Source organism: Amblyraja radiata, chromosome 9 (genome assembly GCF_010909765.2).
Source record: "Amblyraja radiata isolate CabotCenter1 chromosome 9, sAmbRad1.1.pri, whole genome shotgun sequence".
Lineage (NCBI taxonomy): Eukaryota > Metazoa > Chordata > Chondrichthyes > Rajiformes > Rajidae > Amblyraja > Amblyraja radiata.
In genome coordinates, this window is record NC_045964.1 from 3491443 (window position 1) to 3502449 (window position 11007).

Below are 11007 nucleotides of genomic sequence, written 5' to 3' on the forward strand. Positions count from 1 at the left end.
GGTGAGGGGGAGAGGTGTGGAGCAGGGAGGGGGAGGGAGGGGGGAGGGTGGAGGGAAGAGGGTAGGGGGTGTGGAGGGGAGGGGGTTTAGGGGAGGGGATGGAGAGGAGGAGGGGAGAGAGAGAGGGGGAGAGGAGAGGAGAGGAGAGGGGGGAGAGGAGAGGGGGGAAGAGGAGAGGGGGGAGAGAGGGGGGGAGAGAGGGGGGGAGAGAGGGGGGGAGAGAGGGGGGGGAGAGGAGAGGGGGGAGAGGGGAGGGGGGGGAATAGGAGGGGGGGAAGAGGAGAGGGGGGGAAGAGGAGAGGGGGAAGAGGAGAAGGGGGGAAGAGGAGAGGGGGGGAGAGAGGGGGGGGAGAGGAGAGGGGGGAGAGGAGAGGGGGGGGAATAGGAGGGGGGAAGAGGAGAGGGGGGGAAGAGGAGAGGGGGGAGGGGAGAGGAGAGGGGGGGAGAGGAGAGGGGGGATGGGGAGAGGGGGGAGGGGAGAGGAGAGGGGGGGAGAGGAGAGGGGGGGAGAGGAGAGGGGGGGAGAGGAGAGGGGGGGAGAGGAGAGGGGGAGAGAGGGAGAGGGGGGGGAGGAGAGGGGGGTGGTGAGAGGGGAGAGAGGAGAGGGGGGGAGAGGAGAGGGGGGGAGGAGAGGAGAGGAGAGGGGGAGAGGAGAGGAGAGGGGGAGAGGAGAGGATAGGAGAGGGGGGAGAGAGGAGAGGGGGGGAGAGAGGAGAGAGGGGGAGGAGAGGGGGGGAGAGGAGAGGGGGGGGGGGGAGGGGGGGGGGGGGGGGGGGGGGGGGGGGGCGGGGAGAGGAGAGAGGGGGGGGGGGAGAGAGAGAACCCAAACCCCCCAAACAACCATTTGCAGGCAGTGCTTTTTTCCTTCAAACTAACCATAACCATATTTTCATTTTCAAACCAAATTAAGGGTACTTACTCACAGCTGTGTAGACATTTGTTCAGTCATTCAGAGCTCAGACCTCTATGTTGTAGAGACTGATTGGGGCACACCACTTCCTGGTTTTATAGTCCCTCCCCCATCCCACCAGCAGGAGCAGCAGAGAGAATGGGGAATTTTGTAAAAACATTAATATCTGTCATATTTCATCGACGGGAAAAATCCTCGGCACACATGTGGCGGAGGGGGGCTCTGAGCGAGGTGGCCAAAAATGACGGCCGTAGGTGGCGGCGTTCTCTCGGAAATCGCAGCACAGATCGCCAAAAGCGGTCAAGAACAGAGTTTTAGTAATATAGATTATTTGCCTTTGCCTCCCCTCTCATGCTTTTCAGTAGACGTGACAATGCTATTTATTTCACTCTTCACACATTTACCTGATTTATTTTTATTTTTTCCACACCATCCATAATTATCATTATTGGTTCATATACTGCTGTTGCATCTGTTCCATTGCCCCCACATTAGCCATCTTCCACGTCCCTTTCTCTCCAGCTTTTCATTCTCAAACCTTGCTACAATTATTTTCCTGCGTAAGTGTCCTATTTGGTCTGTTCCAACTTGTTGACACTCTTCTATGATGTTCCTGATCTCATCTCTGTTTACAAGTTTCCTTATGCTTTTTCAGGCAGTGCCATGTCAGTATATTCATGGAAATCTGAATAATCTTTCATTACAATCTCTCTTTACAACTCTACTCGAACAGCAGCATTACTTCCTCTAACTATGCTCAATCTCCTCTCAGATATGCCACTTCTCCAACTCTCGGGACCAAAAGACCTTCATACTATCTTCAATCGGAATTTACTGGACTTTCTCCTGCATTAAACATTATTCCCTTTATCCTGTATCTGTACACAGTGGACGGCTCGATTGTAATCATGTATAGTCTTTTCACTGATTGGATAGTACGCAACAAAACAGCTTTACATGTACATGTGACAACAATAAACTAAACTACCTCACCCATGCAGTTAGAAACCAGAGAGTGTATAAAGCTTCCCCTGGCTCAGGTCAGGTCGGGAGGAGATCCCCCCCGCCACGGGTACCATGTAATCCCACGCTACCTGCTCCATGGCCGGATAGGGAGTGCATGAGAAAGAGGGAGAACATAGAACTAGTGCGAAAGGGTTCATCGGCAGTCGGCGAGGACTCAGTGGGCCAAAGGGCCTGTTTCCATGCTGATCTCTGAACTAAACTAAACTAAATGATGGTGAATTGTTCAAAGTCTTTGCCTGAGAGGGCTGTAGCGATCCAGTCATTGTATGCATTTAAAACAGAGACTGAGAGATTTTTGGATATGAAAGGACACCAGGAAAATGGTAAAACAATAAACTAAAACTGAACTGGTGCATGGGGTAAGATGCGGGCCTTTATTTTATAGAATGGTTTAGCAGCCTCGGTCTATTTCTGTTCTTATTTCTCACATTTTTGATATTGTTTCATTAATTGGATGTTGTACAGCCTGCACTGCTGTATAACAGTTAAGTACATAATATTCTTCATTATCTCTTCCTAAGTCTAGCCATTGGTGAACTCATTGGTGACTGCTGCTGCTGCAGAGATTCTGAGCTTTTTTCCCAGAACGCGGGGCAGGAGTTGGAACAAAAGATTGAAAGTTTCTCTGCATTGCCTGCTGGAAACATGCTGCTTTGGCAGAGCAGTGAACATGCAGCACTTCTATACAAGGCTATCATACCTCAACAAAAGCCACATATAGAGTGACCTGTTCCCTTCTCTCCCCTGACGTGAGCAGTTGGTTGTCACAAGAAGCAGCACCATTAGCCTGTCACTGCAACAATGTCGCCATTTTATTAAGGATCTTATTATGGGGAAATGGTCATATACTGTATGTAAATCCTTCTCTCTCCCATCTGATTCTAAGGTTAGTTTAGTTTAGGATACGATCGAACTTAATTTATCCCAGGAGGGAAGTTGATCTGCCAACAGTCATGAAACACAAAATACATGAAACTAAAGTGATGAGTGGAAAGGATTGGGGACGTCCAAAGATTGGGGGGGGGGGGGGGGGGGGGGGGTGGAAGGAGAGTCAGTCTACCCCACGACAGAAGGGGGAGGAGTTGTACCGTTTGATAGCCACAGGGAAGAAGGATGCAGATGTTGCATGAGTGGAGCCTCCTGAAACAGTACAGCCGGCTCTGTCCCTTCTTGTACAGGGCCTCAGCGTTCCTGGACCAGTCCAGTTTACTATCCAGGTACACTCCCAGGTATTTGTACTCCCTGGTAAACTGCACATCCACACCATTGATGGAGACAGGAGACAGGGGACAGGGGTGTTCCTCTCCTCCTAAAGCCCACCACTAACTCCTTAGTCTTGTCGGTATTGAGCTACAGGTGATTCAGCCCACACCGAAACGTCACCCATTCTTTCTCTCCAGAGATGCTGCCTGAGTTATTCCAGCATTTTGTGTCTACCCACTCAACAAAGTCGCTGACTACACCTCTGTATTCAGCTCCCCTCCCCTCACTGATGCAGCCCACAATTGCAGAGTCATCTGAAAACTTCTGCAGGTGGCAGGAGTCCGAGTTATATCTGAAGTCTGAGGTGTAGATGGTGAACAGGAAGGGAGAGAGGACCGTCCCCTGTGGGTCCCCTGTGTTGCTCACCACCGTGTACGAGACACAGTTCTGTAGCCTGACATATTGTGGTCGTTCAGTCAGGTAGTTGGTGATCCAGGCCACCAATGGAGCATCCACCCGCATCTTCATCAGTTTGCTCCCTAGCAGTGCAGGCCGGGTGGTGTTCAAAGCACTGGCGAAGTCAAAAAACACGACTCTCACAATGCTCCCCGGCTTATCCAGGTGAGCATAGGAATGATGGAGCAGGTGGATGATGGCGTCCTCAACCCCCATCTTTGTTTGGTAAGCGAACTGCAGGGGGTCCAGGTAGGGTTTAACCAGGGGCCGCAGGTGAGTGAGCACCAGCCTCTTCAGGGACTTCATGATGTGTGAAGTCAGCACCACCCGTCTGTAGTCATGGAGGATCTGGGACGGGTCCTCTTTGGTACAGGAACCAGGCAGGATGTCTTCCACATCACAGGAACCCTCTCCAGGCTCAGGCTCAGGTTGAAGAGATGCTGGAGTAGTATGTGGAACAGGCCCTTTGGTCCACCGAGTCTACGCTGACCAGTAATCACCCATACTCTAGTTCTATGTAGGAATGAACTGCAGATGCTGGTTTACACCGAAGATAGGCAAAAATGCTGGAGTGACTAGGTGGAACAGGCAGCATTTCTGGAGATGCTATGGGTGACGTTTGGGTTGAGACCCTTGTTCAGACTGAAAGTCAGGGGAGAGGGAAACTAGAGATATGGGTAGGTACAAAGAGAATGGTTTTTTTAATTTTTTTATTTATTAAAGCAAATGTACAAAAATAGAACCAACGGCATATAAAATTATACAGTTATTGTACCGCTTCTATTTTAACTTTTATGCTTGAATTGGAAGAGAAGAAAGGAGAAAAAGCAAGAAAGAGAGAAAGTGAGATGTGCAAAGATAGAACCCTAGACTACCAAAGAAGTGTAGCCAAAGAGTGAATAAATGAAAAAAAGAAGAGAGGAATAGAAAAAAAATAAAAGGACAAAAAGAAAAAGAGAGAAAAAAGTGGTGATATACCTGCCTCACATCCCTCCCCACCCACCCACCTCACCCAACCCGTAATTAGATTTAAATCCAAAGTTGTGTTGTGCCATGCTATCCTTGTAATAAATCAATGAATGGTGTCCATGTCTTCGAAAAATGATCTGGTTTTTCTGCCAAGACAAGTCTAACATTTTCAAGATGTAGCGTTACAAGGAGAATGTTGAGTGTGAAAACACCAGATCAAACCTGACGATGATCGATGAAATGCAGCATATAACCATATAACAATTACAGCACGGAAACAGGCCATCTCGACCCTTCTAGTCCGTGCCGAACACATATTCTCCCCTAGTCCCATATACCTGCGCTCAGACCATAACCCTCCATTCCTTTCCCGTCCATATAACTACCCAATTTATTTTTAAATGATAAAAACGAACCTGCCTCCACCACCTTCACTGGAAGCTCATTCCACACAGCCACCACTCTCTGAGTAAAGAAGTTCCCCCTCATGTTACCCCTAAACTTCTGTCCCTTAATTCTCAAGTCATGTCCTCTTGTTTGAATCTTCCCTACTCTCAGTGGGAAAAGCTTATCCACGTCAACTCTGTCTATCCCTCTCATCATTTTAAAGACCTCTATCAAGTCCCCCCTTAACCTTCTGCGCTCCAAAGAATAAAGCCCTAACTTGTTCAACCTTTCTCTGTAACTTAGTTGCTGAAACCCAGGCAACATTCTAGTAAATCTCCTCTGTACTCTCTCTATTCTGTTGACATCCTTCCTATAATTAGGCGACCAAAATTGTACACCATACTCCAGAATTGGCCTCACCAATGCCTTGTACAATTTTAACATTACATCCCAACTTCTATACTCACAGCATGCTTCATTTTTCTATTCTACACACTAGGGACGATTTACAGAGGCCAATTAACCTACAAACAACACACCTTTGGAATGTGGGAGGAGACCGGAGCACACGGAGAAAACCCATGTGGTCACAGGGAGAACGTACAACCGCCGTACAGACAGCACCCGTAGGTTAGATTCAACCTTCTTCTATCCTACTCTCATACCTTTAATCTTTTCATCTCTGGCTTTCGTCCAACCATCTGCCTATCAAACCCCCACCTGTATGTACATCACCCATTCCTTCTCTTCAGAGATGCAGCCTGTCTCCCCTGAGTTGCTTCAGCATTTTTGTGTCTACCTTCTACTTCTCACTTGCCAGACTTTGTCCTCACCCTCCTCCCTTCCGGCTTTCTACCCTCCTACGAGCAGTCCGAGGATGGGCCCAGACCCGAAACGTCACCTATACGTTACCGACTTGATAGAAGTACATCAAATTATGGGAGGCATAGATAGGGTAAACAGTCAGAATCTTTCCCCCAGGGTGGAGATGTTCAACACCAGAGGGCATAGCTATAACGTGGGAGGGGGAAGGTTTAATGGAGATAGGTGGGGCAAGTTCTTTACACAGTTTAGGGGGGCATGGAATGCATTGCCAGGGTTGGTGGTGGAAGTAGATACGATAGTGGCATTTAAAACCCTTTTTGGAATTGAGGGATGGATCATGTACAAGCAGGTGAGATCAATTTAACTTTTTAAATTGAACATCAATTTAGCATCATGTTTTAGGTCAGACTTTCTGGGCTGAAATTCCTGTGCTGTACTGTTCTAAAATGTACTTCATTGTTTCGTAATAAACTCTGCAGCTTGGAAAGTTGATGGATTGATTCTCCATTATACTTTAACAGCTACAATCTATCAGTCTTGCAGTTCTGTTTCACAATCAGCTGTTAGATTCTGGTGCTTCCTTGGACAGAATTAGTTACATTTAACACATTCCCTCCTGGCACTCCATCCAAGAGAGCTCTGATAAGCGAACACAAGGACTTCCGAAGGGAAACCAATGAGACCTGTTTAGAGAAGGATTTTCATAGTGATTACAACCAAAATATGATAAATGCAATAAGGAGCTGTAGATGTGGATGCAAGGAACTGCAGATGCTGGGTTACAGAAAAAGGACACAAAGTGCTGGAGTAACTCAGCGGGTCAGGCAGCATCTCTCGAGAACATGGATAGGAGACATTTTGGGTTGCGACCTAAGATCCCCCCCTTCTTCAGACTGACAGTGGGGAAGGGGGGATGGGGAAAGAATGCTGGGTGAAGAGAGGCAGGTGAGTAATAGGTGGATACAGGTGGGGTGAGGGGGTTGATAGTCAGATGTTTAGACAAATGTTTAGATGAAACGACAGAAGTGTCAGATCGAAGAGTTGCAACGTGAAGCTAGAGGAAGGAATATAGGTAGAAGGGGAGGAAAAGGGGAGAAATACAGTGCCCTCCATAATGTTTGGGACCCATTTATTTGCCTTCTGTAGTCCACAATTTGGGATTTGTACTAGAAAAAAATCACAGGTGGTTAAAGTGCACATTGTCAGATTTTAATAAAGGCCATTTTAATCCATATTGGTTTCACCATGTAGAAATTACAGCAGTGTTTATACATAGCCCCCCCCATTTCAGGGCACCATAATGTTTGACACACAGCAATGTCATGTAAATGAAAGTTTATGAAAGTAGTTTGTTGCATATCCTTTGCATGCAATGACTGCTTGAAGTCTGCAGTTCATGGACATCACCAGTTTTCCCTGCTGATGCTTCGGGGGCTAATCCCCTTCAATTTTCCCTTCAGCATATAATAGACATGCTCAATAGGGTTCAGATAGGGTGATTCACTTGGCCACTCAAGAATTTACCATTTTTTAGCTTTGAAAAACTCCTTTGTTGCTTTAGCAGTATGTTTGGGATCATTATCTTGCTGTAGAATGAACCACCGGCCAATAAATCTTGAGGCATTTGTTTGAACTTGAGCAGTTAGGATGTGTCTCTGTACTTCAGAATTCATTATGCTACTACCATCAGCAGTTGTATCATCAATGAAGATAAGTGAGCCAGTACCTTCAGCAGCCATACATGCCCAGGCCATAACACCCCCACCACCGTGTTTCACAGATGAGGTGGTATGCTTTGGATCTTGGGCAGATCCTTCTCTCCTCCATACATTGTTCTTGACATCACGCTGATACAAGTTAATCTTCATCTCATCTGTCCACAAGACCTTTTTCCAGAACTGTGGTTACTCTTTTAAGTACTTCTTGGCAAACTGTAACCTGACCATCCTATTTTTGTAGCTAACTAGTGGTTTGCATCTTGCAGTGTAGCCTCTTTATTGCTGTTGATTAAGTTTTCAGCGGACAGTGGTCATTGACAAATCCACACCTGACTCCTGAAGAGTGTTTCTGATCTGTCGGGCAGGTGTTTGGGGATTTTTCTTTATTTTTGAGAGAATTCTTCTGTCATTAGCTGTGGAGGTCTTCCTTGGCCTGCCAGCCCCTTTGTGATTAGTAAGCTCACCAGTGTTCTCTTTCTTCTTAATGATGTTCCAAACAGTTGATTTTGGTAAGCCTAAAGTTTGGCTGACGTCTCTAACAGTTTTATTCTTGTTTCTCAGTCTCATAATGGCTTCTTTGACTTTCATTGGCACAACTTTGGTCCTCATGTTAATAAACAGCAATAAAAGTTTCCAAAGGTGATGGAAAGACTGGAGGAAAGACTAGGTGCTGAGAGCTCTCTTATACCTGCATTAAGGAGACAATTAAACACACCTGAGCAATTACAAATGCCTGTGAAGCCATGTGTCCCAAACATTATGGTGCCCTGAAATGGGGGGGACTATGTGTAAACGGAGCTGTAATTTCTACATGGTGAAACCAAAATGTATAAAAATGACCTTTAATAAAATCTGACAATGTGCACTTTAACCACATGTGATTTTCTATTACATATCTCAAATTGTGGAGTACAGAGGCAAATAAATAAACGATGGGTCTTTGTCCCAAACATTACGGAGGCCACTGTAAGTGCGAGTCAAATATGTGCAATGTTGCCATGAGTACACTATCAGTTAACCACAGAAGCAGCACATGGGTGCTTGGTTCAAAGATAGGTGTGATTGTCATTGAGTATGACACCAATGAATGTATAGGTATTCATTGCATTTAAAAGGTCCCTTACAGAATGGCAGGCAGTGACTAGTGGGATGCCGCAAGGCTCGGTGCTGGGACCGCAGCTATTTACAATATATATTAATGATTTAGATGAAGGTATTAAAAGTAACATTAGCAAATTGGCAGATGACACAAAGGTGGGTGGCAGTGTGAACTGTGAAGAGGATGCTATGGGGATGCAGGGTGACTTGGATAGGTGGGGTAAGTGTGCAGATGCATGGCAGATGCAGTATAATGTGAATAAATGTGAGGTTATCCACTTTGGTAGCAAAAACAGGAAGGCAGATTATTATCTGAATGGTGTCAGATTAGGAAAAGGGGAAGTACAACGAGATCTGGCTGTCCGTGTACATCAGTCACTGAAAGAAGGCATGCAGGTACAGCAGGCAGTGAAGAAAGCTAATGGCATGTTGGCCTTCATAACAAGAGGATTTGAGTATAGGAGGAAAGAGGTCCTTCTGCAATTCTACAGGGCCCTGGTGAGAGCACACCTGGAGTATTGTGTGCAGTTTTGGTCTCCTAATTTGAGGAAGGACATTCTTGCTATTGAGGGAGTGCAGCGTAAGTTCACAAGGTTAATTCCTGGGATGGCAGGACTGTCATCCCATGAAAGAATGGAATGACTGGGCTTGTATTCACTGAGTTTCTCCAGCATTTCTGTCAGCTATGATCACATTGAATGGCAGTGCTGGCTCGAAGGGCCGAATGGCCTCCTCCTGCATCTATTTTCTATGTTTCTAGGAAATAAGGGTCAAATTCCCAACAGCAATTCGTTAACTGACTCGGCTGCGGATGGGTGAATGATGAGTTGTCCCGGGTGCTGGACTGCACACAAAGCCCAACCGGCGGGACAGCTGAGCTTTGACCCGGCACCCCATCCAACTCATGAACCGATGATCGGCCATGAGAAGGATGTGGTATTAGTGGTTGATTAGTGTATAAATGTAAATAATTAGGTGTACATATAGCTGCTAGTGTACATATGGTGTACATATAGCTGCTAAATTTGTATAAGTTAATTATAAGCAGTTGAATAAGGAGTGGGAATTAATAAGCTTTGGCTTCTTCCTGCTCCTTTTCGGACACATACAATTTCATTTATTTATAAATATTGTATTTATAAATAAATAAATATTTATAAATAAATAACTTTTAAAATCTTTCCCCTGCACGGAGAACCTGACCTTTTCCCTGTTGGGTCTCCGTTGTCATTGGGGCTGCAACGTGGAGCGGCCTCCAGCAGGAACGACCTGGGGCTCCAGTCGCGGAGCTGCGGACCTACTCACCATCACGGAGCTGGCCGAGTTCGGAGCAGGTGGAGCTGTGGTGGCGCACTGCTGCGACCCGACCCTCGAAGATTCGGAGGCTCCAACCGCAGGTCCGGTGGACAGTAATATCGGGAGCCCGCGGGTCCCTGCTGGAAGACCGCTTTTCGGGGCTTCTGCAACGGCGACTTCTCCCGCCCGAGTCGCGGGGTCGAGGAGTACCTGGAGCGGGGCCTGACATCGCCCGGCGCGGCTTCAACGGCTGCGGGACTTTGCTAGCGCCCGCCGGGGCTCCAACAACAAGACCCGGAGCGCGGCCTTGCATCGCTCGGCGCGGCGTTAATGGCCGCGGGACAATTGCCATCGCCCGCCGGGGGCTTTGACTCTGACATCGGGAAGGGAATGGGGAGTGCAGGGGAGAGATAAGTTTTTTTGCCTTCCATCACAGTGAGGAGGAGAAGCGCTGTGATGGATGTCTGTGTAAATTGTGTTGTGTCTTGGGTCTTTTTTTTCTTGTGTGTATGACTGCAGAAACAACATTTCATTTGAGCCTCTATGAGGTTCAAGTGACAAATAAATTGTATTGAATTGTATATTGTTTATGACACTTTATAAATATTCTTGTTTTGTTATTTGTATGCTGTTTCACACTTGCTTTTTATTCTTTTATTCTGTTCGAAATAAAGAATCAAATAAATAAATAAATAAAAGGTCCGAAGGTCAGTCCGCTGGCCGGGCTGCCGACCGACGGGGCCACGGGCGAGGTGCTGCTGCTGCACTCCATGGGCTGCACTACGTCGGGACGGGTGAGGCGGGGCCTGACGCGGCGCTCCGACCCGACAGTCCCCTCGACCCGAGTAGTAGCAGTCAAATACGGGAGAGAGGGTGGTCCCCAAAAAAGGGGATGTCTCGGCTAATTCGGGATAGATGGCAACCCAACGCACTTGCTAACTCCAAAAATAAAGTTTCAACCAGACAGAACCAGCGACTGTAACTTGCCTGCGTGACTGCCGAAGAAGGGAAGATGCCAGTCTCCCGCCTGATCAAGTGCCGCTCGGCTCTTTCCGCCGCCCGGCTTCCGTCACTCGGCCTTTTCCGCCACTGCCGCGCCGGGTCACCGTCACCGTCACT